Source organism: Pelophylax lessonae (assembly GCF_965119305.1).
Source record: "Pelophylax lessonae genome assembly, chromosome: 7".
NCBI classification, from domain to species: Eukaryota; Metazoa; Chordata; class Amphibia; order Anura; family Ranidae; genus Pelophylax; species Pelophylax lessonae.
In genome coordinates, this window is record NC_138774.1 from 117,789,353 (window position 1) to 117,815,901 (window position 26,549).

The 26,549-nt window shown below is 43.9% G+C and overlaps 1 protein-coding gene across 4 annotated transcripts in view; it reads right to left on the reverse strand.

Annotated features, from left to right (window-relative positions):
* The window catches only part of MBNL3 (muscleblind like splicing regulator 3), a 207,148-nt gene that overhangs the window by 150,171 nt on the left and 30,428 nt on the right, over window positions 1-26,549 (reverse strand). The window contains exon 1 of one of the 4 annotated variants that reach the window (XM_082264447.1): window positions 19,452-19,705. The exons of the other annotated variants lie outside the window; for them this stretch is intronic. The gene's annotated coding sequence lies outside the window, so the exon portion shown is untranslated. Of the gene's footprint in view, window positions 1-19,451; window positions 19,706-26,549 lie in introns of those variants that run through there. 4 annotated transcript variants of the gene reach the window in all.

A 26,549-nucleotide genomic window follows, 5' to 3' on the forward strand; every position in this document is an offset into this window, starting at 1 on the left:
TTTTCATATATAAAATATGGCAATAAAAAACTACTAACATTTTTTGTGGGAAATATAACCAGCATGCAATAGAAATTAATCAGATTTGTGTAGTAATGTCTTTAGACCTTATTTTCACCACTTGTGTTATGGTAATGTGGTAAGCACACGCATTGCAGCAACAAGTGATAATGCACATCACATGTGTTGGTGTTCAGCTGTGCCATTCATCAGATTTTCACATCTAAAGCCTCGTACACACAATCAGATTTTCAGACGAATTTTCCTCTGTTTTATTGTTGCATGCTAGTCTCGTATCGAAAGTGAAGAGGTTACTTTCATACGAAATTCTCATACGATTGTCGTACGACAGAATTCAACTTCAGAAGTGATGTCATGTGTTGAATTGTTTTGTGTGTATGCTTTAGTTTTCATACATGCGTGGTCTTGCTCTTTTTCTAATTAAATGCAAATCGGACGTTGTGTTGATGTACGGTAAAAAAACTTTCATAGCCTGCACATTCAGTTTTTGCCGTCCGAAAATTCGTAATCGGCTGTCGAAAGCACCACACCAATGATCCGAAAATTGGCAGATCATTCATTGGATGAAATTTTACTTCCGATTTTCTTATCATGTGTATGCGCCTTTAGGCTGGGTTCACATATATGCGAATTGATGCGTTTTACACCAATTTGCATGGCTTTTAATGGAGCCGGTTCACACGCGTCCAGGGCAGTTGGGGTGCAAAATTTGAAAAGGGGAACCCAATGTGGTGTCCAATGCTGAATCAAATCATCTTTTTCCTTTTTAATTAGTATTTTGCATTCCATATAGTTGTGGAGATACCCAGCCTGCAACAGGGCTTTAGCGGTGCTTGTGATAGCTCATCTTTGTCCCACTTCATCACAAATTGGTCAGGAGTGGTTGCCGAGTCCGGTATTTTTATCTCTATATATATAAAATTTTGAAAAATGGTCCTGTGTGCATCAGGGAAAAATTTTCACCCGATTATCGTACCTGAACCTGTGAACACAAATGCACAGGACACGGGACTGCAAACCGCAGCCGGACCTGTGTGAACCCAGCCTTATGCCCCATACACACGTGCAGATTATCTGCAGACTTTTGTCTGCAGACTTACCTTTTCTATGTAGTGCAAGGGCCTGCCGGATTGCATACAAATTGAAAGTGTTTAGGTTTGACCTCATATTATATGGTTTTGGTAAGTCTGCAGACAAAAGTCTGCAGATAATCTGCACGTGTGTATGGGGCATAAGATGTAAACAGCTGTATGTGGCCAGCCAGGTTTCATTTTTAATGAAGCCCCAATGCAACTCCAAATTTATATATATTGTTCAACACACAGGAGGAGATTTATGATTACTGGTGCACTTAGAATCTGGTGCAGCTGTGCATGGTAGCCAATTAGCTCCTAATGTCAGCTTGTCCAATTAAGTTTTGCCAATAAAACCTAAAAGCTGATTGGTTTCTATGCAGAGCTGCACCAGGTTTCAAATGCTCCAGTTCTAGTTAACCCTTGATGCTGAGAGAACACAAATATGCAGCCTCGGCTTCAGGGGGTTCTACCGGGGTGATGCCTGCAGCTAGAGGCATCACCCCAGTACAGTTGTTCAGAGCCGGTCGGCTTTCTTGTAATAACAACCAATGCGGCTGAGCAGCCGCTCGGTCATCATTACAAGGAGTGGGAGGGGACGCCCCCCCCGCAGCTCCCCCAGGTCTCCGGGAGACCCGGGCAACCAGTCAGCAAGTCCAGTATTTTTACACTGCCCTTGCACTTGCGCAGGAGCGACCTAATGGACTTAGTTGCAGAAGAAACATTGCATGTCTCTTCTGCAATAAGAAGCCTGCCTGCTCCCAATGAGTGACAGTGGAAGTTTAGTTAAGCTATAACCCCTTCCCTTTACCCTGGGTGTTCCTTTTATAGGGTCCATATGCTCAGGGGGGCAGGAGAGGTCAGCCAATCATGACTACTGATGATCGGTCGGCCAATGACTACTGTGATCGGCTGTCATAGTGGTCACACCGCTGCGACCTGTTCCTGCCGTCTTCTGATCATTAGTACTGACTGGAAGCGGTCATTGACAGTGAGTACAGAAAGCTCTGACGCCCATGGACGCACATATGGGAGGTGTGTGGCCATAAATCTCACCCTCTTTGCTGCTCTACATATGCATTATGTGGGCAGCAAGAGGTTAAATTGATTCTCCACTGGTGGTGCAGAAAGAACAGCATGCTGTAGTTAAAGCCATTTAGAAGTTCGTGTTTTGTGGAGTCAAATAACTGGTCGCATTTGCAACACCATGGCAACTGCAGATTGAAAGATGGCACTGTCCTTGGCTGTAAAGGATTGGAGGGTTAAGCAGCGTTTTAATTACTGTAAAGCTTTATATATTAATGGTAAAATATCCTATTTTATTAAGGATTTTTCTATTAACCTTCTCTTTCCAAGACCTCTATAAATGCACTAGACCTGTGGCTTTGTATATATATATATATATTCCTTTAAGTAGACCTACAAATAAAATGTAGCTACCAATTCTGACCACTTAGCCTTTCTGTTTTTTATAATAATACTGCTCTGGAGTCCTAGAATGGCTAGACATAAGACCATATAACAAGGTTGATTTACCAAACTGGTAGAGTGCAAAATCTGTTGCAGTCTGCATAACAACCAATCAGCTTCCAGGTTTTTTTTTTTGTCGAAGCTTAATTAAACAAGCTGTAGCTAGAGGCTGATTGGCTACCATGCACAGCTGCACCATATTTTGCACTCTCCAGTTTTAGTAAATTAACCCCATCATGTCAGAAAACCCTTGGCAACTGGAGTTTAGGCAAAGATGGTCCATCATGGGTTATGTGTGAACTCTGAACCTTTCATTTACCAGAGCAGACCAGTTCCCTGGGCATAAGGTCATGTGACTGTTGAATTAGCATTTTTTGAAACAGTACTGCAAGCCTTTTGTTTTTCTTATAATAATAAGGGGAAGGCGGTCAGGATGGAGGAAGTTGCATTTTTACTACAGGTCTGCTTTTACTTGTGTGAATCCTAATATGCTTAAAGAGTGGAGTATCCTAACCATTATATTAATATTATTCTATATAGGCAAATTTGTCACCAACCTGAAGGATATAAAAGAGTGGCTATTGTACTATACACAAAAAATATAACTGATTGCTATGGGTGACACTAGTTTTTCTTCCTGATAGTTTCTGGTGAACCATTTGTACTAGTGAGGCCAGTACAGGGGATCACTTCTAAAAACACTTGGGTTAGGGTAAAAGGTCTCTTCTTTGTATATTTCTAATCCGATTGGCTGTTTGAGTCAAACACAGGTTCATCGGTCTGACATATCTTAATACATCAACAATGGGACATGATTGAAGACAGAGATGATCTGCTTTGTGCAGTGTTCTCATTTATGTGGCATTTTGCAGTTGGCTTCTATGATTCCATAGCTTTCACAGCATAGGATGTGCTGAAGAAGAAGCCATACATGGTATAAAATATGTCATCCCCATTCCTTTAGCAATATACTCAAAACAGCATAAAAATAGCACCGGTTGTTTGTACGCTACCTGTAAGAAATAACTGTGGGGCCCATAGTAAATACCTTCTCAATAGAAAAAGAAAACACATGAACAAGACCCTTAGCCACCATTCACATTAGGTCGCTCCGACTTAGGGGGCGACCTGTAAAGTCGCGTTCAGCGCGACTTCGGCGTGACTTGCACGGACTTCACATAATGGAAGTCAATGCAAGTCACCTCCAGGTCGCCCTGAAGTAGTACAGGACCCTTTTTCTAAGTTGGAGCGACTTGTGTTGCTCCTATTAGAACGGCTCCTGTACTACACAATGGGAGCGTGAGGACTGCGACTGGTCAGGCTGATAAGTTGCGGTCCAAGTCGTACCAGTGTGAATGTGGTCTTATTCTAAAACAATAACACTACTGTATTAAAAAATGTTCATGCTCACTATATTTGCTTGCGAAATGACAAGTGCTTGGGCTTTCTTCTCTAACCAAAAATACTATATATTGGTATAGTAACCTGCTTTCACACAAATTATCCTGAATATGTCTATACGACTATATTTGGAGTTTCAGGACTCCTGCACAGGGGTATAATAAAATACAAATATCTATGCTGGGCCTTGCTGCCAACTAAGACTTGCGTGTATGTTCATTTAGACATACAGTATATACGTCTGTACATTGTCTAGAGCAGCCTTTAACATTTTTACCCAAAAGGAACCCTTGAATAATTTTCAGGTCTCAGGGAACCCCTGTTAAAATTGGGGGTCATTGGGATAAAATTCTCTCACACTGATGGCCTTTGAAAGCAAAAAGCTTGTGGTGGTCAGAATGCCCCCTTTCAGACAGCTAGAAAGATTATCAGTTTCCTGTCACTGGCAAGTGGCTTTAGACCTGGAACTACCTGGGCACCATCAGATGGGAGGTCAAACAACTACAGCTCAAGGAACGCCTAGTAACCTCTGGAGGAACCATAGTTGAAGGTGGCTGGTCTAGAGCAGCTTTTATTCAACCAGGGTGCCTTCTCGGTTCTTCAGGGGTACTTTGGTAAAATGCCTAAAGGTTTTTTTACATTGTAGAATGGAGTGCCTTGAGATTGTGTATTTAAAGGGTGCCTTGACTGTAAAAAAGTAACACTCGGTCTAGAGGCATCTAACTCTTTATCCACTCCACTTCACCTACAAAAGTTGATTTACATACGCACACATCTTGCATGTTTACAAGTGTATAACCATCTCGAAAGCAGGATTTGGGCATTTTTTTTTTTATATCGCTAAATGTTGCTCCAAGTTACGGAGCCAAGTGCCACTATATGCAGACATGTCATAATAAAACTGTATTTGGATCTGTAAAAAAAAAAAAAAAAAAAAAAAAGTATGGATCTAAAAGTGGTATTTTTTGCACTTCACTGTAAATTTCTTTGGGGCAAAAATGAATATCTGTTGAATTTTCTCCAGAAAGCAAGGCAGAACATGCCAGTGCCTTATAGATAGTAATATGAACTATAAACACAGTGAATTTACCCAGTTCCCAAATGCTATTGCTACCTGGATGAATCCTATGGTAACACTGTAAATTATGATTTTTCTCTGGGTAGAAGAGAAGTTGCTATGGCAAACATATATATATATATATATATATATATATATATATATATATATATATATACACACACACACACTTTTTCTAGCGTACTTACCTGTTAACCATAAAGTCATGTGGTATAAACCTATCTGCTCCAACTATAAAAACATGCTACTTTACCAGCTTACAGAGATCAATAAATCAGCTAACAATCCTCATAAAATCACTGGATGACTCATTGCCTCACCCAAAGGAGTGGCCCCAGTGTTACACACTGTCCATTCAGCCTGCTAAATGTAACTTTAATGCACTACAGTGCAAATACAGCACAGTGAAAGGTAATCACTGCAAGGCAGGACAACCAATCAGATTTTTTAGTTTATTTTCGTCGCCAGGCACATTGCCTATTTTGGGCTACAGGTCTTATTGCAATTACCTTGATATCTATGCTATAAACAGGGCCCAACTATTTGATTCCTATTCTCCTCAGTCTTTCCTTTAAAAATAACTTTCAGCAGCATCAGTCTGCACCCCATTTAAGGCCGCCATACATGGGTCGAATTCCAAATGAATTTTCTTTTGAAAATCATAACTAAGAATTTTCGTTTGAGTTTCGCAGCATTCGTGGGCTGCAGCAATTACCGATTGTTGTGCGCCCATCAAATTTGAGTGATCGGGCATGTTGGAAGTTTTTGGAAAAACAAACGTATTTCTAATCAGTGATGGGGAATCGTGCAAGAAAAATAATCGAAAAAGAAATGCGCATTAGCGGTGACCTGGAAAGAAAAGAATATTCCCAGCCACGAAAATTATTTTCGGTAGCAACATGAGGTGAAATTGAAGGCTTGGTTGGCTGAATCTCGAAATCAATGGTGGCACCATCGGATCACAAAAATTCACAATATTTGTTTGGAATTTGAAAAACCGCTTATGCCACTGGACTTTGCATTTAGTGGTTTACCATGCTTTTCTACGAGTACTTAAAGTGGGCCTGAACTCAAAAAGTGAAGATTTGCTGTTACATAGGAAACCTTTAGAAACTTAAATATGCATAAATATTACAGATTTACCATTTAGTTTGGGTTTACTCCTGAAAAATAACAGTACGCTCCCTGGTATGCAAGGGTGTCTAGGCACCCCTGTGTCTGCAGCCTTAGGCCCCTTTCACACGGGCTTTCCGATCCGATCCACCTGTCAGTTTTTCAGGCGGACCGGATCGGATGCTCCATGCAGCCCTATGGAGCGGCAGATGTCAGACATGTCTGCTGACACCCGCTGCTATCAGATCTGATCCTATCCGTGAAATCTGGACGGATGGAAACCCTATTTTCCATCCGTCTGGAGGATCGGATTGGATAGGATCGGATGAGGACGGACAGGCAGTCCGTTCTCATCCGACCTCCCCATAGAGGAGAGCGGGGATCTGACAGCTCCTTCTCTGCACACAGAGCGGAGACGGAGCTGTCATCCACCTGCTCAGCGGGGTTCGGCGGATCGATTCCCCCCCCCCCCCGAACAGAACGGACTCCATTGGGCGCACCGCCCCTGTGAAAGGAGCCTTATAGTTGTTTATCTGCAGTGTGCAATCTAAGGCACTGCCGCCTAAATGCTAGTCTCATGAGATCTGGATATGATTTTAAGATGTCACAAGTGTGCTATTCACTCTTCTCTTAGCTGAATGCAAATTGCTGCCTCTACAAAGATGGGACACAGTGCAGAACAAAGCATGATAAGTCAGTGAGAGTGATCCATCTGTAGGGAGACCACAGGCAACACTGGTGACATAGGCGCGCGCTGGGTGTGCCCGGGCACACCCTAATCAGCCCGTGCCGAGCAAATTATCCCTGCTGATATTTCACCAAAGCTCCCCAATGGGTCTCCTAAAAAAAAATATAATAAAAACTACACATCGTCCACAGCTGCCCTACTGACACATCCACTGCCCTACTAACACCGTCCATGTTTTAATACATTTTAAAATGTTTTTTACATTTACTTATAATAGTGTGTGTGTGTGATATATATATATATATATATATATATATATATATATATATATATTTATATATATATATATAATATATATACATACACACACACACACACATATACGCACGTCACGCATGCGTGTTTGAGCTTTAGAGTGCACACCCTAATGCAATAGGCCAGTGGTCCTCAACCCTGGCCTACAGGGCCCACTAACAGGCCAGATTTTCAAGATAAGTGAAATACATCCCAGGTGATATCATTTTCTGCTCAGTGATTGCAGTACTCTAGTCTGCATCTCCCCAAGGTAATACCTAAAATCTGGCCTGTTAGTAGGCCCTGTAGGCCAGGGTTGAGGGCCACTGCAATAGGCTGTGCACACCTATGACTGGTGACCAATCCTCCTCCAATCCCCTACATTTTTTGGACACAGGTTGCAGAGCTCAGATCCTCTTTAATGTAAGCGACTGTTCAAAAAAAAAAAAAAAAAATAGTTGAGATCTGCTTTTTCCCACTGCGTGGTTCCACGTCTCATTGATGTCATATTATGATTAATATTTTATTGTTCCTGCAGTATGTGATTTACCACAGAAACCACCATATAGATGTGAACCATCCCTTAAAGCAGACATTTAATAACAGGTGTTTTTTTTTTTTAGCCCCCCTCATTTTTTGTGGCCTCTGGTGTAAGATTTTACATTAAGAGTCCCAGCTACGCTCCATTTATGCCACTGTTTCTTGCATCATTTTGGAGCTGAGTAACCAATTATTACTATAATGGTAATAAAATGCTATAATCTTTTCTGGAATGATCTAGGTGTTGACCTCAGAAGACGTAATGTGGCTCCTTGAAGATTCATTCCACTCAACAACTGTTTCTTTTAAGTTTACTTTAATGAAATGTATAGTGATTTTTGTAGGTTTCCTTTAGTTAAAATAACTTATTTGTATGTTCAAGTCTGAATATTTTATATTTTTAGGTTTTTTGGCTTGCAGGTAAAAACTACGGTTTCTTTTTAAACCAACCTCCAAAGGTTTTTTTTTTTAACCAGGATAATTTTAAACAGCATATCTGCAAAAGCAATAGCAGAAGCTCAGATTACAAACACAGCTGAACAAAATCGGCGCATTGACTCCTCTTCCCTCTCCTCTAAAATTGTCTTTAGCGTCTACTGTGCTCTCCAGAGATTCCATTCTAGAAATAAACATCTACAAATCTAGTGTAAATATTTATTTCTAAAATAAATGTATTTAAATAGTCAACATAAAAAGATATACAAAGTAAAAATGAGCATAATATAAAAATAAATGTTCTGTACCCATTACATGTTAGACAACTGGCAAGCTTAGCAAGGTAGTCATGCCAGGAAACGTCGCATATCAGAGTACATGTGGGCTTGTTGGATGTACCTAGGCCTGCTTAGCCTCAAGTGCAGGTTAATACAATAATTGCAAAGTTATTTGAAACCAGTAACAGGGACAATAATTAAGAAACCCTGTCAGGTCTCAATGGATTTGAATCCGTCATGACCTTTTAATAGATACACAGAGCTGAAACAAATCCTTCTACACAAGTTGTGCCTGTTTATCTGCAGCCTTCTTTCCTCTACAGCCATTCAAAGTCTGGAATTTATACAGCTTGTCTGAGTTTCCAGAAAAAAAGGGGACGGAGAGCTGAAATCCCACACTACATAGCTTAGTGAGGGAAGCTCAGAGCTGATTGGAGAGAAGGGACAGGGCCATCTTACCGAATGGGCATACTGGCCAGTTGCCCGGGGGCCCCACTTGACCGGGGGGCCCCACCAGCCCAGTGACCCAGCCCCAACCAAGCTTTAGTCCAGATTCCCGTGTGCATCCCGCCGCCGAACTTAGCAGGTGGCAAGCGTCTGTCAGCCCTGCGCTGCTGTCAGGCCACTTGGAATGCTTGTCCACCTCCACGGGAACAGACACACACAGGACAGTCGAGTCTGACTCCCGTCCATGTGTGTGTTCACCGGACCCAGCCACTGAACTTGGAAGCTGGCATTAGCCTTGCACTGCAGTACCAATAAATTTAGCCTTATCGATAATTTGCATTTTTATTCTGGTGGGTGATTGTGTAGGCAGGGCCCCAGTGCACCTTAATGCCCTTAAGATGCCACTGAGAAGGGACATAGTCCCCCCTTCACACTGCACATGGGAACAGAGCAAAAGCTGTCAATCAGAAGTTGTGTGCTGGAGATCCCTGTCACTTTTTTTCTCTTGGTGTCAGGGAAACTTATCAGAGGTAATTCATGCTGATAGCAGAGGAACAAGGCAGCAGACAGCAACAACACTTACAGTACTCTGGATAGAGATAAGTACACACTATCAAAGTATATGCTTTGTATTTCATGACTAAGGTTTACAATCACATTAAACTCAAAACTGCAAAATAATTCAAATATATGCTCACTGAAAATACAACAAGCTTCCCCTTAAAATACATAAACTTTTTTTTTTTTTCTCATTTTGTAGTTCGGGAAGTCCACACTTACATAGAATATAGTCTGCTTCCATTAAAAAAAAAAAAAAAATCACCATTCTTGGTCACCTGGCTGGTCCCTGAAATCTCGCTCCTTCCTTCTTGTTTGCAGGTGCCTCCTTTGCCTAGCTGGCTGCAAAAGAGACAAACATGGGTTCGCTCTCCCAGTCTGGGCTGTGTGCATCCATTCAAACACACAGCGCCCGAAAGCTACGTCCCTGCTTCTTCCTCCCAGACAGCTACAGGAGCCTCACGATCTCTTGGATCATTGAGGTCTCAGCAGGTAAGTGTTTCTTTAATTCTACAAATGCACTAAGCCCTTAGCACTACTTTAAGTTCAAGAATAACAGTGGGCACTCTAATTTCACAAATATACATCTTTTATGTGGGTCCACATATCAACAGAATGCCCACTGTGTTGGAGCAAAGCAAGCTGAAAAGGGCCACATGCCACCAAAATATTGACCATGTATAAAAGTGGGGCCAGCTGAGAATTTACTGACATGTTAATGAAGCTGAGAGCTATGACAAGTTTCATGTTACTTTATACAGTGTATATACTTCTACAGAGACTAGGATCATTGATCGTTGTATTAATTAAGTGGTTTGTTAATCTGGTCAACTTTAGCTGAACCGTAACTCAGGGGTCAACAACCTTGTCCACATTAAGTGTCATGTTCACAAGCATTAGACAACAGGTGTGCAAGGGAACAGTACTGCCTTGTAGTCTTAACTTTTTTCAATTTTCGTACTTATAGTTTAACAACTGATGGCAATAATTACACTCAATAAGTATTAGACTCGATTCACACTAGCGCGACTTGTCAGGCGACTTGTCAGGCTGACAAGTCGCGCTCCCTCGTGGTCCATTGACTGTTACAGGACCCATTCTAATAGGAGCGACACAAGTCACTTAGAAAAAGGGTCCTGTACTACTTCGGGGCGACCTCGGAGCGACTTGCATAGACTTCCATTATGTGAAGTCCATGCAAGTCGCTCCGAAGTCGTGGTGCATGGGAATGCACAAGTCGCCCCCGAAGTAGTACAGAGTAGCGCCCCAGTGTGAACCGAGTCTTATATATATTAATAACTAACCAAAAATTACATATGTACATTTTTCTGCAGCACAGTGAATGGCAATGCACCATAGTGCTTTACCAGGTGCACTAAAAAGGTGTGTATGTATAGCCAAAAGTTTTTCTATTTGTTTTTCTTTAGATCGCGTAGGAAAAAATCAGGGATTATTCTTATCAGTGCAGGGTACACATTATCACCCTCCCTGTCCAAACTGCCCCCCTCCATGTATACATTGTCCCCTTCCCTATATGCCCTGCCCCCTTCTCTGAGACAACTAGTACTTGGGACATTGTAAAGATAATGTCTATGGGACATTGTAAAGATAATGTCTATAAATAAATAAAACAAACCATCATCTAATATCATATATAATCCAAAGTGCTTAGTGCAAACTATGTAAAGTGACAATGAGTCCTTTAGCTTAATAACTGTCCCCCCAAATACCAAATCCAATGTATAAAGTTGTTAAATGCAAAAAGGTGCTGATAAAGTGCTTCAGTGCTCCACTCCAAAAAATGAGTGCTCGTGCTCCCCTTTAAATTGCCTACTCACCAGAACACTATGTAGTATTGGCCTGTGTATCTGTGTGAGGTTGCTGTATCCTCTTCAAGATAGGTTTACATCCAAATACTGTATTCCGAGCGCTATCCTTGAGTTGGTGTACAGCCTGCTGTTACTCGTAAGGTGCTGGTCAGGTTCCTCCTCAATACCATGCAGAAATAAAGCCCGCCATGGTGAAGTATGTCAAACAAACAACTTTTATTAAGGCTACGTTCACATGTGGGTGTAGCGGATCACGGGCAGAATCACAGCGATTCTGCCCACGATCCAGAATCATTGCAAATCGCGGGACACCTGTGCGATGCCCGTGATTTGCAATGGCACCCCAAACGCTGTGCGATGTTGCCGCGTTTTCCACCTGCTGAATCGCGGTAAAATCGCGCAAACAGAATCATGTGACGCATGACGCCCAAAAAAGGTACAGAAGCTTCTTTTGGGCGTCATGCGTCCCGCGATTCTGTTTGCGCCATGTTACCGCGATTCGGCAGGCGGGAATCGCGGCAACATCACACAGCGTTTGGGGTGCCATTGCAAATCACGGGAATCGCACAGGCGTCCCGCGATTTGCAATGATTCCGGATCGCGGGTAGAATCGCAGTGATCCGCTACTCCCACATGTTAACATAGACGAATAAAAAATAACCACTTACATTTAAAACAATGACAAACGACTAGCTGCCGTTTCCTGCTTCCTGCAGCGTCCGTTCCACCGGCCGGATATGACGTTGTATGTTCTACCTTGCTAGATGCGTTTCGCCCTCCCCTATGCGTCATCGCCTCCAGGGGAGGGTGAAACGCGTCTAGAAAGGCAGAGCGTACGACGCTAGCAAGACTGATTTTTCAAACATTATGCGGTCATAATGTAAGTATATGGCACTGCGGATGTCAGCGGATGACACCGCTGACATCCGATTTTCCTTCCTTTCCGTTTTTTACACGGAAGAAAAAATGGGGTTCTGTTCCATTCGAAAAAACGGAACAGAACTGAAAGGAGGAAAATCGGATGTCAGCGGATGGTATTCCGCTGACATCCGCAATGCCATAGACTTACATTATGTCCGCAAATCATCCGCAAACGGATGGGATGATTTGCGGACACACGGAGCGGCCGTGTGAAAGGACCCTTACAGGGATGAGACAAACTATTTAACACTGACATGAGTGGTTACAATTATCACTGAATGCACCCGGAAACGCATAAAAAACACACATGCATAAACACATCCGTAATGGATCTGGAGGACATTTTTGTGGTGTGAACTAGCCCTCAATGATAATGGTGAACAGTGCGAATAGAGAAGGTGAATCTCGTTAACAGAGGGCACACTTAACAAAAAAAATGGACAAGCATTCTAATCCTTTTCCATTCCATAAAATAAATAAAGTTCTGCCATTCGTTGTTCTTTTAAGAAAAAGCTTGCAAAGAGTTTAAAAATGTACAGGGGCTCTTAAAGAGGAAGTAAAGTAAAAAAAAAAAAAAACGAGAAAAAAAAAGCCCTGTAAATAGAAAGGCATAATGAGCTAGTATGCATCGCATACTAGCTCATTATGTAGTACTTACCTTAAAACGAAGCCCCCGCCGTGCCGCCACCTCAGCGACAGGACGGCGACATGTCCTGCCGTCCCGCTTCCGGGTTCGCGTCCTCCGGCCATCTGATTGGCCGGAGGCGCGATTACATCACTCCCGCGCATGTGCGCGGGAGCCGCCGTTCACGGCACTGAGCTCTGAAGGAACGGCACGGGTGGCCGTTCCCTCAGAGCGCCTGCGCCGATGACGTCATCGGCAGTTTGCGCTGTAAATATCTCCTAAACGGTGCAAGTTTGGGAGATATTTATAGAACCTATAGGTAAGCCTTAATATAGGCTTACCTATAGGTAAAAGTTATACAAGAGGGTTTACAACCTCTTTAACAAGCAATTATATTTCACCTTTCAGTGCAAAGCTGTCAGAATATTGAATGCCAATTTCTGATTGGTTCCTATGAGTTCCTTGCACATGATTTGTCTAAATACAAAAGCCATGTGCATTCTTCTTGAATCTTGATGTACTTTGTGCATTTTTTCCAGATCTGTGCAGTAATCAATTGTGAAACTTCACCTCTGTGCAACAGCTTCGGTAATAAGGACCAGTCACTGCTGCTCCCCCATCTTGTGCAGGGTGATTGGTCTGGTCTCCGCCCCCTCCTTTAGTTTTCTGCAGGCAGCATGTAGTGGGTGGACCTGCTTAGCCCCTCCCACAGCTCTGCTCTATGCACAGGCTACGTATAGCACAGTGATGATGTCACTGCTAGTTTCCCTTTGGGTTTGCAAAGGGAATTGTTGCACACAAAAGTGGATTTATATCGTTTATAATTACTTAGGAAAATATTTAAATGAAAAAGTGATTTTTTTTTTGCCTGGCGTTCAGCTGCAAGTACATTCCATAAACTAGAATCGAAATGCACACCTGAAAAAGCTCATATTAAACAGAATGAAAGAGAAGAGGAAGTGAGAATAACCACCCAGCTGTGGCCTCACACACACACACAGCAGTGTTTCACTGGATCTCACAGTCACACTTCCTCCTGCCGAGACGCTTCTATGACACAAAACAACAACAGACAAGGCTTCTCCAAGCACCTCTGCTTTTACAAGGCACAAGATACTCTCATTAACCCTCCCTGCTAATCTGATTAACCCCTGTGACTGCGCATCCTACACTGAAGCAGTTAACCCTTCCAACACCACACAATGCAAGCACACAAAATCGGGTACAAAAATGCATTTAGCACGCCATAGCAAGTAAATATATCTCGGATAATTAATTACAACTCACTTAAAACAGCTTGTATAAATCATAGAGCTAGGTGCAAAGTGTAGTAACTGGAATCATCCAATCAGAAATACTCTTAACAGACCGCACAATGGGAAACCAAGGGGTTGCTGGACATAGTTACTGCTCTCTGAGCTACCTTAATAAAAGAAATCTGTATAGAATAGATTACATTTTTGTACAGCTTACATATGGTGGTAAATCCTTAACACATGCTCTGACATGCTGTGCATTTATATGATGCACATTCTTTTTTTTTTTTTTTTTTTTGCATTTGAAGCCAAACAGGCAGACGTTTTGCATATAAGCATGCACACGTGTCTGTATGGATTCAGTACTGAGATAAAGCCAACACATACACCGTGCACATGTTACTATTTATACATAAGTGGCTGACATAAAATAATCCGTAAATATGCTTTTCGTTATAGTGGTAATGAAGCCCTAGCTATTAAAATATAGCATTTGAAATCCAAATGATCTCATGCCCATCCAATGGTATCCTACATTGTAGTGTACCTATAATCATTACCAACCAGGGTTCCTCTAGAGCAGGGAATTCTAAACAAAGGACCCGTATACGATCTTTCAGACTTAAGGGGGGACAGACTTTGGCGATTGGGAGGTCATTGAGAGTAAACAATTGCATAGCACCTCTGGTCAGTAGGAAGAGGAATTGTGTCCCATCATTGGTAATAGTTGGAGAAATAGTACCCCTACTGTTGAAGTCAGTAGGAGTAATGGTGCCCCCCCACTGTTGAGGTCAGTGGAAGGAATAGTGCCCCCACTGCTGAGGTCAGTGGAAGGAATAGTACCCCTACTGTTGAAGACAGTAGGAGTAATAGTGCCCCCACTGTTGATGTCAGTGGAAGGAATAGTGCCCCCACTGCTGAGGTCAGTGGAAGGAATAGTGCCCCCACTGCTGAGGTAAGTGGAAGGAATAGTGCCCCCACTGCTGAGGTCAGTGGAAGGAATAGTGCCCCTACTGCTGGGGTCAGTGGAAGGAATAGTACCCCTACTGTTGAAGACAGTAGGAGTAATAGTGCCCCCACTGTTGATGTCAGTGGAAGGAATAGTGCCCCCACTGCTGAGGTCAGTGGAAGGAATAGTGCCCCCACTGCTGAGGTCAGTGGAAGGAATAGTGCCCCCACTGCTGAGGTCAGTGGAAGGAATAGTGCCCCCCACTTCTGAGGTCAGTGGAAGGAATAGTGCCCCCCACTGCTGAGGTCAGTGGAAGGAATAGTGCCCCCACTGCTGAGGTCAGTGGAAGGAATAGTACCCCCACTGCTGAGGTCAGTGGAAGGAATAGTGCCCCTACTGCTGGGGTCAGTGGAAGGAATAGTGCCCCCACTGCTGAGGTCAGTGGAAGGAATAGTACCCCTACTGTTGAAGTCAGTAGGAGTAATAGTGCCCCCACTGTTGATGTCAGTGGAAGGAATAGTGCCCCCACTGTTGAGGTCAGTGGAAGGAATAGTGCCCCCCACTGCTGAGGTCAGTGGAAGGAATGGTGCCCCCACTGCTGAGGTCAGTGGAAGGAATAGTGCCCCCACTGCTGAGGTCATTGGAAGGAATAGTGCCCCCACTGCTGAGGTCAGTGGAAGGAATAGTACCCCCACTGCTGAGGTCAGTAGAAGGAATAGTGCCCCCACTGCTGAGGTCAGTGGAAGGAATAGTGCCCCCACTGCTGAGGTCAGTGGAAGGAATAGTGCCCCCACTGCTGAGGTCAGTGGAAGGAATAGTGCCCCCACTGCTGAGGTCAGTGGAAGGAATAGTGCCCCCACTGCTGAGGTCAGTAGAAGGAATAGTGCCCCCACTGCTGAGGTCAGTGGAAGGAATGGTGCCCCCACTGCTGAGGTCAGTGGAAGAAATAGTGCCCCCACTGCTGAGGTCAGTGGAAGGAATAGTGCTCCCACTGTTGATGTTAGAGAAAGAAGGTAAGCCCCATTACTGGTGTCAGTAGGAGGAACAATACCCTATTGTGGGTGTTAGAGGAAGGAAAAGTGCCTTGTATCAGTGGGAGGAATATTGTCGCAGGGCCGCAAGCAAATGGCTGCAGTTTGGAGACCACTGCTCTAGAAGTTGCTCGGGTTACTTGAACTATGGCTGACTGACCTCTCATTTGAGGGTGCCAGTATAGTTTTGGGGCTAATGGAACGTAGCAGAGTCAGCTGCATGACACCAATGATCTTTTTAAATGGTCTAAAAGAATGGTATTCCGACCACACTGTAAGGCTGGCATGCTTCCCATTGACCAACCATTATTTGGTTTTAGCAGGGATTCCCTGAGACATGAAAATTATTTGAAGGGTCTTTCTGGGGTAAAAAGGTTTGGAAAGGTTACTAGATAGTATGTAGCATTGTGCATAAAAAAAATCTTTCGTAAATGAAGTACATGCACGCAACATATAAAATTATACACGGTTGTTACCTAATAATTATCCAATTCATTGCAAGTATTTCTTAAAAGAGAACCTCAATTAATTGTTTTGAGCAGAGGTAGGTACTGTAAGGGAAGGCTGATGTATTCGTATCACACAACTGTAGCACCCTCCTAGGTAGGTGCTAGGAAAAGGCATATATTGGCCCTGTCTGCTTATCAGGGGGGCTGGATTTGTTAGCTGTGCCTCCAGGTGTGGCCTGTTGAGTCTGGGGAGTCTCCCCCACCTTATCCAATGAGGGATCTTGTTGGACGGTGGAGGAAAACTAGCCAATAGCACACCAGGGTGTATGATTGTACCGGTGGGCGGGGTTTGCCACAGTGCACCCTGGGATTGGAAATAAATGTGTGGGGAGCATCAGTCCCAGGAGGAGGTGACGGCTGTCTCTCCTCCTGTAAATGTGAGAAGGTGGTCCAGGCAGTCGGCCTAGGGACAAGAGGTTGAGCTGGGCTGCAAGGGATCCAGAGTTGCTGACCAAGCAGAGCTGCTGGGCAGAGATCATCAGGAAAAACAGAGTCGTGAGTACTCAAGATCTGCCCAGGGGTCTGCCTAGGAGAGGGGACCACTCCAGAGGTCAAAGGGAATCCAGGAGCCAGTTAACCAGGAGTGCACAGTAAAGGGCTGCCAAGTAGTAAAGCCCTGAAGTTTGGGGAGAAAGGGGGCACCAGGAAGGGCCCTGAAGTGTTCAGCAGTACAGTCTGCGCCACAAGTCAGCTACCTCAGAAAAGAGTACCTTAGGGAGCTTAAAGGCCTTTTCCACAGTCAGAGGTGAAGCTCAAGTAACTGGCCTAGCTGAGGCCAGCATCAGTCAGCGTTAACCAGCGTCAGTGGAGTGATAATCAGCTCCAAGCAGCATTTTTCAGTGTCCCTGCCTAATTGTGCATAGTTCAGTTGTTGGAGTAGCCCAATTCTCCCTTCTCCCATCCAAGTTCTTAAATAAACTCTAAAAACCAAAGAAACTGGACTGGTTCTTGTCTGAGGTGCTCACATTTGGAAACATGCTTAAAGGTACTGTTGTTGCTAGCAGTAACCCAGGGGGACCCACACTCATCAGCTCCCTTGGGAGTAGTGCTACAAAACTCAAAGTGCTTCTCTGGCTGAATTCTTCCACCATCTGTGTTGGTTTCCAATCCCTCCTGAGCTTCCTTTGCCCTTGGCTGATCACATACATCTACAATTAATTTCTTATATTCCAGTTTTCTATGCATTGACTGTAGGATATTTATATCATCACATGCATCATTTTAAAACATTGTACAATTGTAAGAACAGAGAGGACACCACGCAAATCAACAAATTGCTAAGGTTAATTAAATCATACAATCATGCCACACATCTCACAATCTGCTGAGATCTAATTAAAACATTCAGGGCTTGTTGTTGAACAGAGCACATAGAAAACGACTATATGATAGCGATATAAAAATATCTCATTGGTGATCCCAGTGTAGGTAGGAAACTATTCAGTCTCAGGGAGTGCAAGAGGTCACGGGGCCACACAATGAGATTGGAGGAGAAGCGATTAACCTTATTCTGCGTAGGGGGTTTTTCACTGTCAGGGCGGTAAGGATGTGGAACTCTCTTCCACAGTCAGTGGTGTTAGCAGGAAGTATTGATAGTTTTAAAAGACTCTTGTATGTGATTCTTAGCCAACACAATATACAGGGATATGGGAAATGATTATCTGCACGAACACACACACACAAAGGTTGAACTGGATGGACTATTGTCTTTATTCAACCTTACGTACTATTTACTATGTACAGAAAAACGCAGCTCAATGGACATGGCGTAAACAAGCCCCACTAGTAGAATTTTGTTGGCCATATACTAGTAGAATTTTGTTTCAAGCTGGCCATACACCTGTAGAATTTTGTTCAAAGCTGGCCATACACAAGTATAATTTTGTTCTAAGCTGGCCATACACTGGTAGAATTTTGTTCGAAGCTGGCCATACACTGGTAGAATTTTGTTCGAAGCTGGCCATACACTGGTAGAATTTTGTTCGAAGCTGGTCATACACTGGTAGAATTTTGTTCGAAGCTGGCCATACACTAGTAGAATTTTGTCCTAAGCTGGCCATACAGTGGTAGAATTTTGTTTGAAGCTGGCCATACACTAATAGAATTTTATTCAAACGTTTTAATTTGTTAGTGGGGTCAAATCAACATTGGTTTCTGGCCATAGTGGTGAGAAAATTTGAAATAGCGGGACAGAAAAAGTTTCTCAAACCAATGAATTTCTAATAGTGTACTTTTCTTTTGGGAAATTCCATTTACATCACAATTGAAGGCTAAAAGCAAATTAAATTTTGAAGCCCCTTTAAAACGACATTTGTCAAAGCATTATCGAATGTACTACTGAGATTTTTTGTATGAACGTTCATTTAAAAAAAACAAAACAAATCCGTGTATGGCCAGCTTATGCCTCCTCCAAATTATGGCTTCTTACAACTTCATGCAATTTGTTTGAGTGATTTGGATCTATTTCGGAAATGTTTGTACAATTTAACCTAAACTTTAGCAACTGAGCAATCTGATTGCAATGTGTGTGGGTGGCTTTAGCGTCATATATTTCCCATAGACCTCAAAGAATTCGACACTGGAGTGGCAGGGCTGGGCTCGAAACTGCTTGTCACAAGCCATCAATATGTGACTTGACAGAAGAGAAGCACAGAACTGAGTGATGGTAACACATTACAATTTCACTTCTGCGTTCTTCAGCCAACTAATTCTCAGCCGATTTCTCCTTTAAAAGACTGTATTGCAGAGCCACACAAGTATCCAAGCAAGGCACATTTTCTTAAAGCGCTCTTTGTTAAAGGTGAAGTCTTGCTGGCCCCCTGGAACGCACACACCCACCCAGACGCACATTATCCTCCAAACACATGTACTTTCACCTAAAAATATCATGGATACGCTCGGCTCAGAGGCACGACTGCTCTCCACGGCAACACACCTGGCAGATCGTCTTGTAAAGTGATCCTGTACTTCATTCTCTTCCCCGAATGAGAACCTCTCACGAACCAAGGCAGCATTTTTCCAGGATTAGCAAGAACAGCGACGATCGACCATCTTCTCAGCCTGTTCTACGTTGCCGACGACTCCGCAAAAGCCAGAACGACGAGCCTGCACGAGGCTCTGCCGGTCCAAGGGGGAGAAAATACATAAAGCAGTCAGGAAATCAGTCAGAAGTGCCGCCAAAATGTGAGCTCGTTCTAAAGAAAGGCCCTCCCTTGTACTGGCTGCCAATCACACATGGGTCACGAGGCTATTTGCACAGACTGAATAGAGTTCCTATTGACACGGCTTATGTCTGCAGCATGCTACTCTCAGCAAAGCTTTCAAGAACATATCAAATTACACAGTCCCTCTCTCCCTCTCCATCTACATTTAGGGACAGCCATAAAATACAATCTTTCCCAGAATACATTTTTAAGCTCTGCTGAAATAAATCTCCACAAGTGACCTGTGTTTACACAAGGCACAGCAATGCATTATACAGATCAGGGGTGTTGTGGGCATGCTAGTGCAGCATGGAGTTAAATAATTCTCTAAGCTAGTTTGTAATTCTACAAGGACGCCATGCATGTATAAGCGGAGTTTGTTTTAGCATGTAGCCAGTTTTCACACACGCTTATTTTATACCCCCCAGATTTCATACCCCCCAGATTTAGAACTGGAGAACGAGGGAAATGGTGCAGATCATATGTGGTGCCTAAGCACAGCACAGCGGCACTATAGCTGGAAAAGTGAGCAAGGCTACAGTATTCTGAATACTGGGTGTGGCTAAAGTCTAACTCCAGAAAACTTGAGGATGAAAATGTTTGTTACCCCACCATTTCATTTTCCTGATATGTGCCTGCTGTACCATGTACTTGTTGTACCATGTACTTGTAAAAGAAATTATCCTGCTCTCTGTATAGCTTCCTTTGTGTAAAATCCCTGGTGTTCCTGTCAGTCCATCTGCTTTCCTATTAAAAAATGACCACTCCATCAGGAGAGCACACCGTGGTCAGTTCTCTGGCTATGCTGAAAATTCAGCCTGTTCTATTTCAATGATCAGACTTGTCCTGACACGCCCCCCTCTGCACCGCCATTCACTGGGAACTCAGCCCGTTCTCCAATGATCAGACTTGTCTTGACACGCCCCCCTCTGCACAGCCATTCACTGGGAACTCAGCCTGTTTTCCAGTGATCAGTCCCGAAACACCCCCTCTGCACAGCCATTCACAGGGGACTTCGGACAAGTCTGATCACTGGAGGAGAACAGGCTGACATGGTCCCGTGACCGTGCCACGAACCTCTGCACCTTACTGTTGAGATGAGACATCAACAGATCCACCTTGGGGTGCCCCACCTGGAGACCTAAATGATGAAACCCCTCCAGATGAGAAAATTCCCCTTGGTCCAACACCTGCCAAATGAGGTAATCCCCCGGCTACCTCCAGAGCCGCCAGAACACTTCTTGTGCCCCCTTGGTGATTGTCTGATTGAATGTGCACTGGACATCCTTGGAGACGATCTGTGGTCATCACCGTCCAATACAAGGGGAGGAAGGATTCACCCTGCCGGTGGACCGGAGAACAAAGCCATCGGATCAGGGACCCTTTTGTACCCTGGCTCAGCTGGTCTTGGTTGTCCTGAGACTGTGGATTCTTGTCCCATTTGATCAGAATCTCCCTTTGCAGGGACTTCGTATGGAACTGTGCAAACGGGACCGCCTCGAAGGTCAACACCATCAGGCCCAGCACCCGCATGCAAGTCCGGAGAGATGACCATCTGCTGGACAGCAGGAGACGAACTGCAGCCTGGAGTTTGTCCAGAGGAAGGAGTCCAGAGTCAGACCCAGATAGTCTAGCTTCGTGGAAGGAACCAAGGCAGACTTCTGAATATTCAGAATCCAGCCAAACTCCTTCAGGGTCCGTATGGTGATTTCCAGGTTTTCCACCAGCACAGTAGGAGACTCTGCTCGCAGAATAAAGGCATCCAAGTAGCCCAGGACCGCACCTCCCTGCTGACTTAATGCTAGCACCGGGGCCAACACTTTCCTGAAGACCCCGAGGAGCAGAGGCGAGACCAAAGCGTAACGCCACAAACTGATAATGCTCCTCTCCCATTGCAAAGCGGAGGAAGCGCTGGTGACCGACACATATTGGAATGTGAAGATAAGTGTCCTTGATGTCGATGGGAGCATGAAAGTCCCCCTAATGCAGGGAAGCCACCATAGTGCGAATGGACTCCATTCTGAACTTCTTCACCCGCACAAAGCAGTTCAGCGCCTTAAGGTCCAGAATTGGGCGCGCCTTGCCTTACTTCCAGGGGACTGTAAACAGGTGTGACTAAAACCCCTAAAAACATTCCGAAGTCGGGACCAGGACAATCCCCCCCGTGAAGAAAAAGGTCTTGTACCACCCCAAAGAAGAGCCTGTAAGTGGACCGGGGACAGTCGCACGTTGGAAGGAAGAACCTTACTGGAGGGTAAGAACGAAACTCGATCTTGTAGCCGGATCGTATGACCTCGTGGACCCACTTGTCTTGTACCAGGGAAGACCACGGGTCCAGGAATCAGTGAAGATGTCCCCCCACCCTAGATACGGGTGAGGGCACATCTTTATGTTGAAAGGGCATTATCCTTGGGTCTGGAGAAGCCCGCTCTTGACTTTCCAGACCAAGTTCACTTAGATCCTCCAGAGGAGGCCTCGAAGGGCTTCAATACCTTGTCAGTCGAACCTGAGGGACGAAAAAAAATGTCTTATGAGCCGGGAAGGAGGGCCCACATCTACGACGAGGATCCTTGCCCTTCATAGGCTGGGGAAGAAAGGTACTCTCCCCCCCCCCCCGTGAGACTTTTAATGATCTCATCCAGGGTAGCACCAAACAGGCGATCTCCTTGAAAGGGAAGATCCGTCAAGGCCTTTTTAGATGTCTGGTCTGCAGACCAGCATTTGAGCCAACCGGAATCATGGTTGCCTTGTTTAACCTGGAAACCGGAGAGTCCATCACCGGTGGAACAGTCCACTTTTAAGAAGGGACTCCTCATAGGGATATCGCCTAGAAAATCACTTAGGGACCCCAAGGGGACACTTTGGTCATCCTCACTCTTTAGTGACAATTCTGTCAAAAAAGGAGGGGAAAGGGAACACCTTTGCTGCTCTGGATGGCTTGTGAGTGCCAAAGGGAACCTGTGCCTCCGTCATGGCTGCGTCCTTCATCTTTAAGGACTTATGCACAGATACAATCAGTGCGTCCATCAGCGCCTTTTCGTGCACGGTTGCAGAAGCTGAGGAATCCTCACTATCTGAGGTTTCAGGGCACCTGGTCGATGACCCAGCAGGGTGATCCATGTCGGTGGCGGCTGAATCAGATTCAGGATCTGATCAGACCGATGAGGCAGAGGAAGGTGGGGGCGCTTTTTGCCAGCCCATCGTCCAAAAGCCACCTCCACCCGGGACACAAAGGACTCCAGGACTGCCGTCAGGGCATCGATGGATGGTTGGGACCTGGAGGACCCCACAGCCACTAAGCGGGGATCAGGTGGGAAAATGTGCTCCAAAGACTTAGGAACTCGGTGGGGTTTGACCCAATCTCTCACTTAGCGGAGGCTCAAGAGCTTTCTATTATCCCCTGCTGCAGCATGAGTGAATTAAGTGCTGCTAGGAAAGGGGGATCTCACAAACTTCCCCAGAGTAAAGCCTCGTACATAACGATCAGATTATCGAATTAATTTTCATTATATTGAAAGTGAAGAGGTATGACAGATTTCAACTTCAGAAGTGATGTAATGTGCTGAATTGTTTTTTGTATGCATTCTTTCGTTTCCGAGCATGCGTAGTCTTGCTCTTATGTTTTTTTCGGACGAAAATTGTACGAATTAAACGAAAATTGGATGTTGTGTTCACGTACAATAAAAATTTTATAGCCAGCACATTCAGTTTTTGTCATCCGAAAGTTCCTAATCGGCTGTCGAAAGCATCATACTACCAACCAGAAAACTCAGCAGATCGTTAGTCGGACGAAATTTTACTTCCGATCTTCTTTAAGTCCCGTACACAAGATAAGAAAATCGGATTTTGTATGAAAATAACCTCTTCACTTTCGATAGGAGACATGCATGCAACAAAGAGCGAACGACAATGTGTCCGATAATCTGATCCTGTGTACGAGGCTTAAAACTTTAATGTATTCAAATGTCAAATACACACAGGAAATAAACAAATGGACAACCAAAAGTGCATGCAAAGTCAAAGAAAACGCTTCCGCTGACTGGTTGTATTTTTCCTTTCTGAAGGCATGCTTATGTGTTCGCTGCTGTTGTGTCTGCAAACAAAGCTACAAAGCATTATATGCTACTTGAGACTCATGCTGTGTACACATTCATATGGAAAGCATTGTTAAGCACGTGGTATACGTACTTAACCTGTATACCATAGCATGCAGAACATGAACCTGTCCTGCAGAACTGTAGTAAAATCCCATATTATGCTGCATTTACTGAAGTTTGTTATATCTTTATTTTATTCATATTATCCCTATATAAATATTGGGTTATTATTATACAGGGTTTTCATAGTGCCAACAGTTTGCTCAGCGCTTTACATTATAAAGGGGAAACAGTACGATTACAATACAGTTTATTACCAAAGAAATAGGAGGGCCTTGCTCATATGGCTTACAATCTAAAGGGAGAGGGAGTTAGTACAAAAGGTAATAGCTGTGGGGGATGATGTGATGGAGGTAGTCGAAATACAGTTTTTTTTAGTAGAGGAGGAGTAAGCTTTCCTGAATAAATGAGTTTTCCAGATTCACCTAATGTAAGAGCTAAGAATACTGAGGTAAGGAGTTCCAGAGGATGGAAAAGGTTTTGGAGAAGTCCTGGAGGTGAGCATGAGAAGAGGTAATGAGGGAGCTAGAGAACAAGACGTCTTGGGAGAAGGGGAGAGGGTGATTTGGGTGATATTTGCAGATGAGGATGGTGAGGTAGCTGGGAGCAGTTTTGTGGCTTGCTTTGTATGTTAGTATTTTTAATTTTATATGTTGGGCTACTGAAAGCCAGTGAAGGGATTGGCAGAGAGGGGCAGCAGCTATGGATTAGTTAGTAAGGTGTATAAATCTATGTGATGATGGTAATACAAGAAAACAAATGAAATTCATTTCAAGAAACCTCACTTCATCATCCAAAGTTACAGGGTCTACTGCTACTCTCAATCACTGCCTCCCAACTCTGTCAGAGCCCTCGTTATACTGCTCAAATGGAGAGGTGGGCATGTGACCTGCCCTATGTAACAGTACTCTGGCCTGAGCACCCAACCACCAGCCCTGAACAATGTCATCCACCTGAGTAAGCTTCAACACCATCTGACATCTGAGCTCACCCAGAGTGGACCCTTGCCGTGGGAAGGCAGCAAAGAAGATTGGATGGGCAAGTTCCTTGTTCAGACACTTCCTGTTAAGGGATGACAGCTGTCTCCCAATTGAGCTTACAAATGGTTGCCCTGTCACATAAGACTCTAGTAGAGACTACTGTACTGACACACATTGCCCAGGCATGGTCCACTGTTACTACCAGGTGGCCGGTCCAGAACAACGAGTATTTTCCCTTTCGTCAATACAAAGAATACAAATGTCAATTGTCCCTGTACCTTCACATGAATGCTATGCTTTTGGTTTTAGCTGCTAACATGCCACCCCCTGAATAAACACAGCAACCACTGAAGACAAGTAAGTTTGTGCCCTTCATTTTTCATTCACTTGTTGGTTATTTTTATCTGTGTTTTGCAGCTAACAGTATATGGGCTCTTGTACACCATTCCCTTTGAAAGAGGGATGGGATGGGGGGGGGGGCATCAAAGGCCCCTCACTTATATAAACGCACATAGAACCCCCTATTTTATATAAGCCCAGGGGACACTGTATGGCACAGTGCATGACATAATTTCCCAGAACAAAAATCAACAGTCACTCCAGCCCCTAACCAAGAAGTCTGCTTTTGGATTCCCATAAAAAACGTGTTAAATAGGAATAGCAGAATCTCAGTAGAAAAAAATTTAAATCGCAAATTTAAAAAAAAGTTTTTTCACTCCTAATGCCATAAAAGTATCTTTTCCATATTGAGAAAAAGAGACCAACTGACCGAAAAAATTCCTTTTTATGTGACTCATTTCCTCCAAAACAGATGGAGAGCAGGTCTCCTGCACATCTCTATTAGGCTTGAATTAATAGGGTTGGGTTCTAAGGTCTGTAGGAGAGGAAAAGTAAAAGGTGTCGCCCACAGCAAACAATCCAATCCCAGCTACTAAGGTTTTCTCCTTGCTTGAAATAGAATAACAAATTCATTTAAGCCATATAATATTACGATTGTAAATGTAACTCCTAACATTAAACTACATAAAAACAAGCTGGGCCTTATTCCTAAACACGTCAGTTACACAGTAGCATAGTTAGTCCGGTTGATAAAAGATGCATAGATGCAAAGTCACCAGCACTTCAAAGAGATGCACTTCACGTGTTTATTGTGAAGACGTGTCACACAAGGAATAAGTAGCCGACATTTTAGGGGACTTGCGGTGTCCCTTTCTCAAAACTACAGAATGGCAACACTAGTGCCCCTGCAAGGCCCCGGAACACCAGTTTCTTATGATTTATTTTGCACCATCTTCACAGTAAACACGTTAAAAATGCATCTATTTGGCCTGTTGGTGACTTTTTGCATCTTTGCGTTAGGTTCCTGCACAGCAACATGCATGGCATTCACGTTGAGCGCCCATCATCACAAGGGCCGGTAATGAGCAAAGTAAAGCTTCTATTTGGACAATAGGGGTTGAAAAAATTCCTTTAAGTTTAACCAAAATAAATTAATAGGATAAACAAATATAAAATCTTCATATACAGAACCCTACACTCACTGTTAAACCAGAGGACGACAAAAGAAAAAGAAAAACCTCTATGAAGCATGTTCAAATTGTCTGTAGCGAGGAATAAAAAAGTTCCTTCCTGATTCCCTGAAGGCAAATCCGTTGTGACTTCGGTGCTCATTCTATCTCTGTCTGCAGTTTGA